General features: G+C 46.4%; 1 long non-coding RNA gene across 1 annotated transcript; it reads left to right on the top strand.

Moving 5' to 3' along the window:
• The first annotated feature begins 889 nt into the window (after positions 1-889).
• On the top strand, positions 890-13,747 carry LOC119160030 (uncharacterized). Its single transcript, XR_012894265.1, has 3 exons — positions 890-1,020; positions 6,598-6,699; positions 13,304-13,747. It is a non-coding gene; the product is annotated as an uncharacterized LOC119160030 (long non-coding RNA).
• Positions 13,748-14,801: the final 1,054 nt, after the last annotated feature.

Below are 14,801 nucleotides of genomic sequence, written 5' to 3'. Positions count from 1 at the left end.
GAGCGTAAAGATGACAGCGAGAGAGAGAGAGAGGAGAAAGAGAAAAGGTAAATGGACGAGGCAAATGTCAGTACATGGGCTCATGCGTATGCAGTGGTGAAATGAAAAGTTTGCTGTGCACGATTCTTATTAGACTCCGGAATTTGTTGGTGAACATCAGAATCACCTCGAACAAAATCATAAACTCTTTTTTTAAGTCCTCGGGGTAATTAATGGCGCTAAGCGGGAGGTATTTACGAGGTGTACCTGTGTACAGCACAACCACAAGTGCCGTATAAGAGCACTAGCGCCACAATCTTCCTGCTGCTCATTAAGCGGTTATCCTTCGAAAGAGAAAGCCTTGATTTTGTGCTGGCTTGACTAAACATTAGGAACTGGCAATTGTGAGCCCCTGAGACGACAAATACGAAGATCACTCATTGATTCCTTTGATCATATTCAAGGTGATAAATCATATTGACAGAGGTGCACCTCTTACTACAGAGTTCAGGGCATTATGCATGATACTATTCAAAATAATATTATTGTTCTTGTGTGACCATACATTAAAACCTTTCGTTTCCAGCGCCGCATTTAGACCAAGGTTTTCTATGCATCGTGCAGTGAGGCGGATGTATGCAGGAGTGCCTAATGACGAAGCAGTTTAAGAAAATGTGAAGGTCGTGCTATTCTTGTCTTTGCGCAGTAGTAGTTGACTCTATTGCATTCACGAAGCTGGGTCTACATTCTAGAACCGATTGTAATTCGCGCCAAAAGCGCCTGTGTTGTATGCACACGTTACTAGATGGCAGCACAATAGTAGCTGGTCGGTGAATGCGCTTAGGTAAAATAACATACACACAATACTATTGGAGCGATTCTTGAACTAGCAATTCAATAAAACAGTAGTGTTTGCTGGAAATATGAAGATTCCTATGCTGAGCGATGTGATTGACCAAAATTTTTTGCCTCATTTGCCTTAACGTTTTAGAGAGTTTTCAAAGGGAGACGTGGAAACATTGCCAAAGGCTGGGCAAACAGGTACGTGCAACAATTTACAATACATATGCTGTATTTTTTTAATTTCCGAGGCTGCCATGTAGTGTAGTCATCACTACTTTTAATTTGGGCACGGACATTTTTTTGCTATTATAAAGTTTTATGCTTGCTAGTAGAACAGCGCACGGTTCTAGTTATCATTGTCGCAGAACAAATATACGTTATGTTTTGCCCATATCACTGTAATCCAAGGCAAGGGCCTGTGTAATACCAGACTCGTGGCCTCAACCCCACCTCGAAATGTTTTTTCGCCATTGCATAGAGCGCAAAAAATGACCATTTCAAGGGGCGCCCTTCCCACAATCAAGGTGGGTGTTGGCCCTCCACCCCCTCTTTGAAAACAATTTCTGGCTACGCCTCTTAGTCACATCACCACCCACTCGCCTTGTCGATCGAAGCAGGCCATTGAGCTGCGCGTTCGCTACATCTATTCAGCATTCACATGACTGAGAAAGGAAAAAAAGAGAGAAGCCATCGTTGGCGTCGTACAACGTAAACAACAAAAAAGTCACAACAGTCGGCTTTCTAAACAAGTTAGACGAATGCATAATATACTAGGTCTTTAAGAGGGTAGCACCTTTTTATCTATGGTTGCCATCCATCCAGTGTCTCATTTTGCATAGTCACGAAATGGTTAATACATAGGACGTCTTCTGTCTTGAGAGGGGCCGGGGGCATACGTCAGCATGACGTTACCCCCTGTCTCGCAGGTTGACTTGAAGAGAACTGCTACCACGACACTTCGACTGTACAATTATGTTTAGAGAAATTTATTCTCACAGACAGTGAACATCAATTACAATCCAACAGAACATTGCGACCGAACACAACATCCACAGACACACCAAAAGTTGTTACAAAAAGATATGTTTACATAAGTAAACGGAACACAACATACACAACTACACAGGAATTGTTACAAAAACAATGTCTACATATTCACAGTACATGGTAAACGAAGAACACACAAATGAAATGTAGAGATCTATGTGTCAGGTATTTACATATTATTTACAAGGTATTTGTACGAGTACTAAATAAAAATTAACCTACCGATACTAGGCAGGCCTGAAAACAAGTACAATTGTGTTTAGAAAAAGTTTATTCTCTCCTGGGACGCAACAAGGCTAAGGGACAAGCATCTGTATAACAGGCACAATAACAAACAAAAGACAAAGCACAACATACATTACACATTTAAACAAGTGTCCAAGTCCGTAGGATGTCCATCGTTCATAGTACAATTATAAACTAACAACTGTCAATAGGTACGGGAGTGTAAGCGCTTACAATGCACAGAGATGTTTTATTTCATTTCTAGTCACTATTGCAGCTCAAAGAAATAATTTAATGTGGACCAAAATATTTTTATTGAACTTCAGAACGAATTGAAATACACAACAATTGGAGAGCTTTTTCATCCTAAGCGCATACCTTTCAGCATAACACACGCCTTAACTTGTTCCCTGAACTGCTTGTTCGGTTAAAATATCGATTAACAAGGCCTATGAGGACTACGGTAGCAAACTTTAAGGTCATTGAAGGGCCCCTCACCAGATGACATAACGAATTTCAGTTAAGCAGTCGTAGTTATTGCGCACGCAATAAAAGAATGGCAGCATATCCACGGAGTGAATGATGGATTGTGGGGCGAAGCATCCGTCCGTCCATGCGTGCGTCTGTGTGGCCGCCCGTGCGTCCACCGCCCGTCCATTCGTGCGTCTGTTCATGCGTCCGCACGTTCATCTGTGCGTCCGTCCCTGCTTCCGTCCATGCATCCGCTCCTGCGTTCGTCCATGCGTCCATCCGTCCGTGCAGCCATCCATGCGTCCACCCATGCATCCCTCTGTGTGTACGTTCGCCCACCTATCCAACACTCCAAGTACCAGCATCTCGCATTTTTTCATCACATATTCCTCATATAGAAGCACCGCCATTCAGCGGACATTCCAGGGGCTGAACGAGAGGAGGCACACGCACACTTTCTTACGGCTTGCGCTTCGTGTCTACTTCCCACCTTTAACTACCTCGAGTTCATGGTATATGCTAGTTCACTGTATTCATGGCACTGCGGCCCAACGCTCGCTAAACCTTTCTGAAACCCAGGAGGTTACGCCCAGCGATTATAACGTAGCAACCCTTTCTTGTCTTCTCTGCGTTGTTGAACAATAAAAACTTCGCAGCGTGCGCGTTAACCAAAAGCCGAATTCTCATGTTTCTCATTCTCACTTAGCAGCCATTGCCATGTACATTGAGTATTTTATTTTGTTGTTCAACAAGGCACAGAAGAAATCTCTCACCGGCACCACCTGGGAGGTCAAAATGTTATACTTGTTACACACTACTACAACGGCTACGAGGGACGAACAAATGTCGCTATAAGGAGCTTCGCCCCTAAAAGAGTTATACCACAAAAATTTGTTTTATAGGTCCATTAGAGGATGAAAAAAAGCAATATTTTGAAGTGGCGCGGAACCATGATTACAGGAGGCGAGCTTGAAACCCTTGCCACTCACCCTATGCAACTTTCGCGAGCCAAATTCATTCCTTGCCCTTTTCGGCACGTGAATGGGAGGATCCATGACGCATGCGAATGAACGCGTTACGAGCACACAAGGTAACGGGTGCATGACGTGTCTGTACTATAGGTGACGCTCTACCCCAATTGCCCCAATACCCACTTGCTCTATACCCGAGCAGGAATAAATCCTCTACCCAAACCAACCCGAATACCCGAAACGCCAGTGGTGTTGTGGCGGTGTTCTCTGCGCTGCATCTGTGCAAGATATGTCGAATGCGCCCTCGCCGACCACTTAGCATTCACTCTATTACTGGGCATGAAAACCGCGACATTTGTGCGCACACAACACTATAACGGTACATCAGCCAGTGCCGCATTTAAATTTACTTAGAGCTAGTTGAATGAACGAGTATAATGAGCGCTGGAACGCGGCGGAAAATTTGTTCCATTTTAACGAGTGGCGCCTCACAATGTGCCAAGAGCGAGCACACGAAGGCGTGCAAAGCGGAGGCAGATTAGTCCCGCATATCGCTGCTATTTGCAATAAAAAATAAAAAAACAACACACACCCACATTCCGTCTGTGTGTTTTATCATTGCTCTCATGTCATATTCATCTATGCAGGCAACAAATTACAGAAACTGTAAATCACGCGCTACTGTGGTTCAAGTCAGAGCACAGGTGTTGACGAAGACGCGCGATGTGAAAGCTCTAGCAACTATGAAGGGTTATTCCTTCTCGAATGTGATCCCCCCAATTCTCTTGGGGCGCGCCAGCCAGAAATGCGGGCAACGTACGGCTTGAAATCTCACCCATTTCCGCAGCGCGTCACGTTGTGAATTTTGGCAGACATGGTCGTGAACACCCCGTTTAGCTCTTGTCGGATCACAAAATGGTGAGATCTGGCGAAAGGTTTTTTGATGTTTTTATTTATTTTATTTTGCTTACAACATACTGCAGGCCCTCAGGGTCCAGGCAGAAGGAGTGAAATGACAAAACCAAATACAAAGTTTTCGAAAGGTAAAAAAACAAGAACAAACAAACACATACAAATCAATTTGCACTTTACATATCAGTAATTGTGTCGATCGACTCAACTGATTTTAGCAATGATGATGATAGTGCATTCTATTAATTAATAGTGCGAGGGAAACAAAATTGATGATTGATTGGTATGTGGGGTTTAACGTCCCAAAACCACCATATGATTATGAGAGACGCCGTAGTGGAGGGCTCCGGAAATTTTGACCACCTGGGGTTCTTTAACGTGCACCCAAACCTGACCACACGGGCCTACAACATTTCCGCCTCCATCAGAAATGCAGCGGCTGCATCCGGGATTCAATACCGCAACTTGCGGGTCCGCAGCAGAGTACCTTAGCCACTAGACCACCGCGGTGGGGTGGAAACAAACTTGACGGTGTCAATTCTTGTTTGATATGCAGTTAGGATTTCAGAGTCTTGATGTCCGGTTTGTTTTGTTCTTGACTGGCGTAGGTAGAGATCGGGATGAAAGGTTAACTTGTTATTTTTCAGGGGAAATTAAGCCTGAGTATTTATCGTCGTAATTTCAAAGTCTGTATTCTATTATACGCATAATTGCTGTTGGTGAGTTGGTTTTATGGTATTTAGAAAAATAAAACTTACAGCTTTGCGCTGAACCACCTCAAGTGCTGCTATATTGTAGTTGGTGTGCGGCTCCCGCAAGTCACAGGCGTATTCCAATTTTGGCCTAATTAACGCTTTATATGCGTGAGGCTTGGTTTCTGGGGGCGCCTGTTTCAGTTTGTATCGCAGAACACAAAGTTTGTGAAAAGAAGAAGCACAAATGTTAGCTATAAGGGAATTCCAACTGATGTTAGCTATAGTCACTCCCAAGTTTTTATATTTAGGTACCTCAACTAGGGGATTTGCTGGAAGAATGTAAGAAAACAACTTTTTATTTAGTTTTTTCTTAATATGCTTGCAAACTTTTTTGTTTTATTTAATTTAATATTAGATTTTTGACACCAAAAATGAATGTTATGAAAGTTAGTGTTCAGAAGTTCCTTATCCTCTAGACAAACAACCTAATGGTACAATATGCAATCATCTGCAAATAAGCGTATATGAAGCGGCTCTGTTATTACATTAACGATGTCGTTTATAAAAATTAAGAACAGTAATATAAGATTAAGAACACACACGCACACACACACACACACACACACAATCACACACAGACACACAAAATCACACACACTCACACACACACACACAATCACACACACACACAATCACACACACACACACACACACACACACACACACACACACACACACACACACACACAATCACACACACACACGATCACACACACTCACACACACACACACACACACTCACACACACACAATCACACACACTGACACACACACGCACACACACACACACACACTCACACACACACACACACACACAATCACACACACACACACACACAATCACACACACACACGATCACACACACTCACACACACACACACACACACACACACACACACTCACACACACACAATCACACACACAATCACACACACTGACACACACACGCACACACACGCACACACACGCACATACACACACACTCACACACACTCACACACACACACAGACACGCACACACGCACACACAATCACACACACACACACACACACACACACACACACACACACACACACACACACACACATTACACAACCTATTATTTGGCTTACTACCCGGAAGAGTGTGGAACCTCATTGCGGCCCACCTGAGTTTTGATTGAGCTAACAGTTTATGTCATCGTCACTTTATACAGGAGTTTTGGATGATCAATTTGAAGTTTAATTACAGTAGAAACGTTTTTCTTAGTATAAATGAAGCCTTCGTTTTTAATTTTATGTTTTAGTTTGCTCTGAATAAGCCTCCTGCTTCATAAGCGGCACGCTGAAACTGTGTATTAGGTTTTTCAAGATTTCCACTAACCCCTGGTGTGATTTTATTTGTCCTTTCCAGCCCACCGAGCAGAAACCAGCCAAACAGTGCTGGTTTTATTGCTATGACGAAGAGAGAAATAGGGTTCACCGAAAGCTCGAATCTTACGGTACTCCGTGCCTCGTAAGTAAATTTTATACCATACGCTCTCACTACCAACTGAATCAACAGTTTCGGGTTATTTCAATACCCAGACAAATTGTAAGAAATTCTTTTATTTTTGTACTTAGGTGAGGTGAAACTCCGTTGAAGTACCGTAATAGGGGGCCTTTCAGACGTAATACAAATTTCGGTTGGTATGCGAAGTTACCATGCGCATATCTTTGAGACGTGACAGTACATGACGTAACTATTGCTCATCGCTTCTTCGATTTTAGCAGCCCCCAGGAAACATGTCGCTGTAGCGCACAAGTTAAGTGACTGCTTCACCTGTGAACTTTTGGGCGTAAAAAGAAGCCCGCATGCAAGTACCAATCTAAGTGGCAAGTCACTGTTTCCTTGTCCACGTCACAAGAATCCCCCACAGAAATCTGTTGTAATAACTCCAAGTTCTTCCTCAAGAAATTTGAACATTTGTATCCATATTGTGACGGAGCGAGGTCTTGGCTTACAGGACAGCGTCCACCGAGAGTCGGCAGCCGAACAAGATGTCTGAGTTGCCTCTCGTGCAAGCGCCTAATGCACAGGCGTCTTCTTCATCTTCGCTAAGTGCCACGCTTGCTCCTGTCGATGATGCACCGTAACATCACTCCCCTGCGGCGGAAGCGCCGTCATGGCGCTTAGTACGGCGGCGACGAACGAGGAGGGTGATACGGTTTCAGTCTGGAAACGTGTACAACGTCTGTCTGGAGTGAGGTGGTCGAAAAGGCATTGTTCAGGGGTGCGATCTCGTAGCTCACGTCACTAAGTTGTCGTAACACTTTGTAGGGGCCATGGTAGTGTGATAGTAGCTTCTCTGATAAGCCGACTTGGCGGTTTGGTGTCCAGAGAAGTACCAGAGACCCCGGCGAGAAGTGCACGCTTTGGTGGCGACTGTCATAGCGGTCTTTTTGCTGCGCTTGCGACAAGTGCAGCCGATTACGGGCAAGCTGACGGGCTGCATGGGCTCGAGAAACGACATCGCTGGCGTACTCAGTAGACAAGGGGGCAGCCGAAGGAAGGAGCGTGTCAAATGGTAATGCTGGATGTCGGCCAAATAGCAAATAAAACGGCGAATAACTAGCTGTGTCGTGCCGTGAAGAATTGTACGCGAACGTGACAAAGGGGAGTGCTTTGTCCCAGTCACGGTGATCTGGCGAAACGTACATTGACAGCATCTGCGTCAGCGTTCGGTTCAGACGCTCGGTCAATCCATTTGTCTGTGGATGATAAGCGGTGGTAAGCTTGTGCTCAGTGGAGCAGGCGCGGAGAATATCATCCACAACACGTGAAAGAAAGTACCTTCCTTGATCAGTAAGCAGCTGCCGCGGAGCGCCGTGATGAAGAATGACTTCATACAAGAGAAAGTCAGCGATGTCAGTGGAACAGCTTGTCGGCAGTGCTTTAGGGATGGCAAAGCGTGTGGCGTAGTCTGTGGCGACTGCAACCCATTTATTTCCGGAGGTGGACGTAGGAAACGGGCCCAACAGGTCAAGGCCAACACGGAAGAATGGTTCCGTTGGTATGTCAATGGGCTGTAGGAGGCCAGACGGTAGCACAGAGGGGCGCTTGCGGCGTTGGCAGCGGTCGCAAGCAGTGACGTAGCGAACCACAGAACGATACAGTCCGGGCCAGAAAAAGCGACGTCGCACACGATCGTAGGTACGAGAGACGCCTAGGTGACCGGCTGTAGGTACGTCATGTAGTTGTTCGAGAACGCTGGTACGCAGGTGATGGGGAAGCACGAGTAGTAATTCCGGGCCATCAGCGTTGAAGCTGCGACGGTACAAAATGTTGTCGTGCAGTTCGAACAGGCGAACGGAAGGGTCTGTCGGAGCGGAGGTCAGACGCTCGATAATGGAGAGTAACGACGGGTCACGTCGTTGTTCGGTGGAGATATCACCCAAAGCGTGGATGGAGAGAACGCAGGGGTCTGAATCAAGGTCTGTCAAGTCGGGCGTTTCAACCGGATAACGTGACAAACAGTCTGCGTCTGTGTGGAGGCGTCCCGACTTGTAGTGGACCACGAATGAGTATTCTTGCAGACGGAGCGCCCAGCGACCAAGACGTCCAGATGGGTCCTTTAGCGATGACAGCCAGCAAAGAGCGTGATGGTCCGTAACAACGGAAAAAGTTCGGCCATACAGGTAAGGCCTGAATTTCGCCACGGCCCACACTAAAGCTAGGCATTCACGCTCAGTGATGGAGAACTTCCGTTCGGCAGGTGAAAGAAGATGACTGGCGTAGGCAATCACGCGGTCCTTCCCGTGCTGTCGTTGGCCAAGGACGGCTCCAATTCCATGGCCACTGGCATCGGTCCGAAGCTCTGTAGGTGATGCTGGGTCGAAATGGGCCAGTACTGGTGGCGTAGTCAGCAGATGGATAAGAGCCGAAAAGGCGTCCGCTTGCTCTATACCCCATGCGAAGGGAACGTCCTTCTTTAAGAGATCAGTAAGCGGTCGAGCGATGTCGGCGAAGTTGCGGACAAATCGACGAAAATAGGAACATAGCCCTACAAAACTTCGGACGTCCTTGGTTGAGCGTGGTTCAGTAAATTGTTGTACTGCTCGCACCTTTTCGGGATCTGGTTGAACACCATCGGCACTGACAAGGTGGCCGAGTATGGTGATTTGGCGACGTCCGAAATGGCATTTTGCAGAATTGAGCTGGAGAGCAGCTCTTCGAAAAACATCCAGAACAGCTGACAGACGTGTTATATGGCTGTCAAAGGTGGGCGAAAAAACGATGACATCGTCTAAATAACATAAGCAGATGGACCACTTATATCCTCGGAGAAGGGAGTCCATCATGCGCTCGAAAGTTGCCGGCGAATTACACAGTCCAAACGGCATGACTTTGAACTGGTAGAGGCCGTCGGGCGTAACGAAAGCGGTTTTTTCACGATCCATGGGGTCGACGGAAATTTGCCAATAGCCGGATCGAAGGTCGATAGACGAAAAGTATTGGGCACCATGGAGGCAATCGAGGGCGTCATCGATCCAAGGCAAAGGGTAGACATCTTTGTGGGTCACTTTGTTTAAATGGCGATAGTCCACGCAAAAGCGCCAGCTGCCATCTTTCTTCTGAACGAGCACGACTGGGGAGGCCCAGGGGCTGGATGAGGGTTCTATTACGTCTTTAGTAATCATTTTATCCACTTCATTTTGGATTACTTGGCGTTCCTTGTGAGATACGCGATATGGACGCCGCCGTATAGGACTGGCATTACCAGTGTTGATCCGGTGAGTCACTGCAGTTGTTTGGCTGAGAGGGCGGTGGTCAAAGTCGAAAACGTCTCTATATGATGTTAGCAGACTACGGAGGCTGGCAGCTTGCACTGCAGTGAGGTCGGGAGCAATCATCTTGTTAATGTCATCTGCAGGCAGAGTGTAATTGCGGCCAAGACAAGGGGATGTAGTATCGGTGTCCAAACCAGTAACGTTGCAGCTGTCAAGTGGAGATAGGGTGGCCAAAGACATGTCTTGCGGAATAACTTGAGTCAAGAGACTCACGTTGAGTAGTGGTATAACCACTGTATTATTAGCGACGGCGACAACAGTGTGAGCAAGGGCGACGTCTCGGGCCATCAGTACGTCGACTATAGGAGTGACGAGGTAGTCACCGTCGGGCACATGACGTGAGCACGACAAAGTGACATATGTAGCAGCTTGCGGAGGCAAGCGAACGTGGTGACGAGAGCGTAAACGGGGAGAATAGTCTGCTGGAAAATCGGCAAACTGCGGCAGTTCAAGCTGAAGAGCACCAGTGGCACAATCAATGAGCGCAGAATGACGTGACAGGAAGTCCAAACCAAGTATTAGGTCATGAGGACACATTTCAATGACGGCAAACTGAACTAATGTAGGATGACCAGCAATGGACACACGGGCCGTGCACATCCCTTGAACATCAGGGGTCCTCCCATCAGCGACACGAAGTTTGTGGGAAGCGGCAGGCGTGAGCACTTTATGTAGGCGTCGGCGAAGGTTCGCACTCATTACAGAAATGAGCGCTCCAGTATCTATAAGGGCAGAAATAGGCACACCGTCAACGGCAACGTCTAACAAATTTTGTCTCGTCGGAAGCGTCAAGAGAGGATTTGTGGAGGGAGTCGAAGATGCAGCGTCACCTCCGGGCGCTGCACCGTTTAGTTTTCCGGGTAGGCAGGAGCGGGGTTGAATGGAGATGACGGCCTGCGAGTCAGCGGTGAGCGAGACGACTGGCGACGTCCTGGAGGCGAACGCGACTGATGACCATGCGGTGACGGAGATCGGCTGTTGAACCTTCTGTAGTTGTTTTGCGGAGAAGGCTGCACGGCAGACGCGAAGCGGGTGCTGTCCTGTCGGTAGTGAGGTTGAGATGAAGTCCGAGGTGGCGAGGACCAGCGGTAATTGCAGTAACGGACGACATGACCGATACGGTGGCAATGAAAACAAATTGGTCGATTGTCGACGGTTCTCCACGCCGCAGGGTCGCGAGATCGGGCCGTGAACTGCTGCTCGCGATAGGACGAGGGTGGACGCCATGAAGCTCGCTGCGGGCTGGGCAAAGCGCACACCGAGGGAATACCTAAGCTGGCGAGTTCTTGGCGGACGATGGCTTGAACCATGTTAGCAGTGAGTGGGGTGGTGTCACTTGCAGCGGTGTGAGCCGGAGCAGAGGCAATGGCTTCAAGTTCGCGCCGTACAATTCGGGTCACCTGATCCGATGAATCTAGAGGTGGTGGCTGTGTTCTTGCACGGTCTTCGCAAGATGACGTTGCAGCCGTATTCGGAAGGCGGGTGAACACGCTGTTAATCCGCCGGCTCTTCGCTTGCTCAAAGCGCCGACATTCTTTTATAATGGCGTCCACTGTAGAAAAATTTTTGCAGATGAGGAGGTTGAATGCGTCATCCGCAATCCCCTTAAGAATATGCCCGACCTTGTCAGCCTCCGGCATATCGGCATTGGCTTTGCGACACAACGACAACACATCTTCTATATAGGAGACGTAAGACTCGGTCGAGGTCTGCGCCCGAGACGCGAGCATTTTGTTCGCGGCCATTTTTCTTCCAATCGGCTTTCCGAACAGGTCTAGCATTTTCTCCCTGCACACTGCCCAACTCACAAGTTCTGTTTCATGGTTCTCATACCACGATTTGGCGGTTCCCCTAAGATAGAATAACAGGTTTGCCAGCATAAGAGTCGGGCCCCATCGGTATCGAGTACTCACACGTTCGTACTCTGCCAGCCAATCTTCAACATCAACTTCATCTGGATCGCCGGAACCGCTGAACGTGCCAGGATCCCGCGGGGGTTCGAGCACAAAGGTTGTGGTCGCAGAAGGAGATGTAGTTACCGCATCATCTCCGGCCGCAGGAACACCAGGAGCAGATGCAGACGCCGTACTCTCCGTCATCGTTGTGGAATGACCCTTCAAACGTCGGCCGCTGCGAAGTTCCGTTGCGAGGCGGTTACCCAGCACCTCCACCAAATGTGACGGAGCGAGGTCTTGGCTTACAGGACAGCGTCCACCGAGAGTCGGCAGCCGAACAAGATGTCTGAGTTGCCTCTCGTGCAAGCGCCTAATGCACAGGCGTCTTCTTCATCTTCGCTAAGTGCCACGCTTGCTCCTGTCGATGATGCACCGTAACAATATCTTCTAAGAGATTTTAATCAGGAGGGGGTTTTATGAGGTGCCCCTCCACTGAGATGTCAATGGTTGCCTTCGTACAGGAAAACATACGAAAAAACACGTGCCTAAACATACGTAAATGCGGTAAGATAGTCTCTACCACACAAAAACACTTGTGACTAAGCCACTGCCTAAAATGATAATATTTGACCTAGCTAAGGGTGCCTTCAGAGAAGGCAACACGTAGCTAAGGATGCTGTACAAAGTCCACTTTTACTATAGCGAAGGTGAAAACATGAAATTTCGTGTAATCAGAGGAAAATATATTCTGACATAAGGATAATTCTTTATTTATATCTCCTTAAATTTTGTAGGGATCAATGTAAGCCTGTTAGCCGATTTTTCATTAGGTGGAAGCAACTATTTCAAAATGTGTAAAAAAAACGAAGGATTGCCTTAACTCTCTCAGACGCCATCTTTGAGGTACTGTCTATAACTGTGTCACATTAATACAACGTTATTTCAAGTTAGTCGATGCAACGTTGCAACGAAAATAAATGTCCAGCTATGTCTGTTGTAGTAACTAATCCTAATTAGGCTGTAAAAATATATCTTTCCTGAAAACAGTGATTCTATTTTTTGTCATATTTAGAATGAGATCTCGGGCTTTAAATATAGTATAAATCATTTTTTGTTATGTCCATTTTGAGCAAAAATAAATTAGTCAGCGAAGCGATCACACACAATCGTTCACTCAAAGATGAACTTGAATGCAAAGTAAATATGCAGAAGGTTCAATTCTCCCAAAGCTTCATACGCCTTGCTCTTTTTCAGCCTCTAGTCGATGGAAGAAGTGAGAAGTAGTGTACTAAATTATGTACATGACTCAAAATACTCATTCAATCTGAACAAAATATATTATTTCCTAACCACATTTAATTGTATTTACATTCATTTTCTCGCACTTCTATGTAGGGCTGGCCTAACCGGCCTCTTGGCTTTTGCTGGGGCTCCCATTGCTACCAGGACCGCTTCGGCAGGTGCCCTCCATGGACTACTCCTCCCAGCAATTTCGGCCAAGCGGGTGTAAAACCAACTGGCCCTGCTTCTACGACTGCTGGAACACCACAATATTCTCCTCGAACGACTCAAGCACCTAACGACAGCGCTGTGAACAAAAATTCAACACCGTATGATGAAGGGCCCAAAAAAGTAGCTCCAAAATAAGAACTTAATGTGGCTGCAGTTCCAATTTCTTTATTAGGATCTATAGTTACAACGAATATAGACATTAATACGGCATATATCTTGACACTTCTCATAAGATCTTTAATGACCCATTTTGTATTGCGCCAGATTAGCTTTCACATGTACCGCACTATCTCTAACAATGGTAATAAATATTCAGAGCTAACTGTTCCAGAGGCGAACACAAGCTTGTAGACGTGGCACTCATATGGCTTAGACAAACATCAGCCTAGCTGTGGGGGAGATTTCTCCTCAACTCCCCAGCTTGCGTTACGCTACCGTTGAGGCCACAGAGTGCACTGCTTCGCTACACAACCATCACACATTTTGTGGAGTGTTTGTTGTGTGACAAACAGGATGGATGGATGGATTGATTGATTGATATGTAGTGTTTAACGTCCCAAAACGACCATATGATTAGGAGAGACGTCGTAGTGGAGGGCTCCGGAAATTTCGACCACCTGGGGTTCTTTAACGTGCACCCAAATCTGAGCACACGGGCCTACAACATTTCCGCCTCCATCTAAAATGCAGCCGCCACAGCCGGGATTCGAACCAGTGACCTGTGGGTCAGCAGCCGAGTACCTTAGCCACTAGATCACCACGGCGGGGCGACAAACAGAAAGGAGAAGTTCTGAAACTCGCGTGAGCTGGATCCTAATGTCACACCTTATATTTCTTACGTCTCGTACATTAGTGTTCTCGTTTACTTACGAACACGTAGAGTGTCGCAGGATCATAGTAACCCTTCGTTAAGAAAACTGAAAATCGAAAACAACGGGCAATCTTCGCGGGAACACAGTTATAATAAACAAACAAACAAATATATATATATATATATATATATATATATATATATATATATATATATATATATATATATATATATATATATATATATATATATATATATATATATATATATATATATATATCCTCCGTGAGCGGTCCCAACGTGGTTTATTTCAACTTTTCTTCATCAGGATTGAGGGTACAGTTTGTTGGTGCTCAGCTTTATACAATCTGATTTAGGATTCCCCTCTGATTTACGATTGTATAAAGCTGAGCCAGACTGTAGGCCGAAACGTCGAAATGAACCACGTTGTGTCCGCGCCCGGAGGATCTACTTGACTACTGGCAACGGTACGGCCACTCAACCATGCCTGCATATATATATATATATATTTTATGCAGGCATGGTTGAGTGGCCGTACCGTTGCCAGTA

This window comes from Rhipicephalus microplus, chromosome 3, assembly GCF_043290135.1.
Source record: "Rhipicephalus microplus isolate Deutch F79 chromosome 3, USDA_Rmic, whole genome shotgun sequence".
NCBI lineage: Eukaryota > Metazoa > Arthropoda > Arachnida > Ixodida > Ixodidae > Rhipicephalus > Rhipicephalus microplus.
This window is presented reverse-complemented; position numbering and strand designations above follow the sequence as displayed.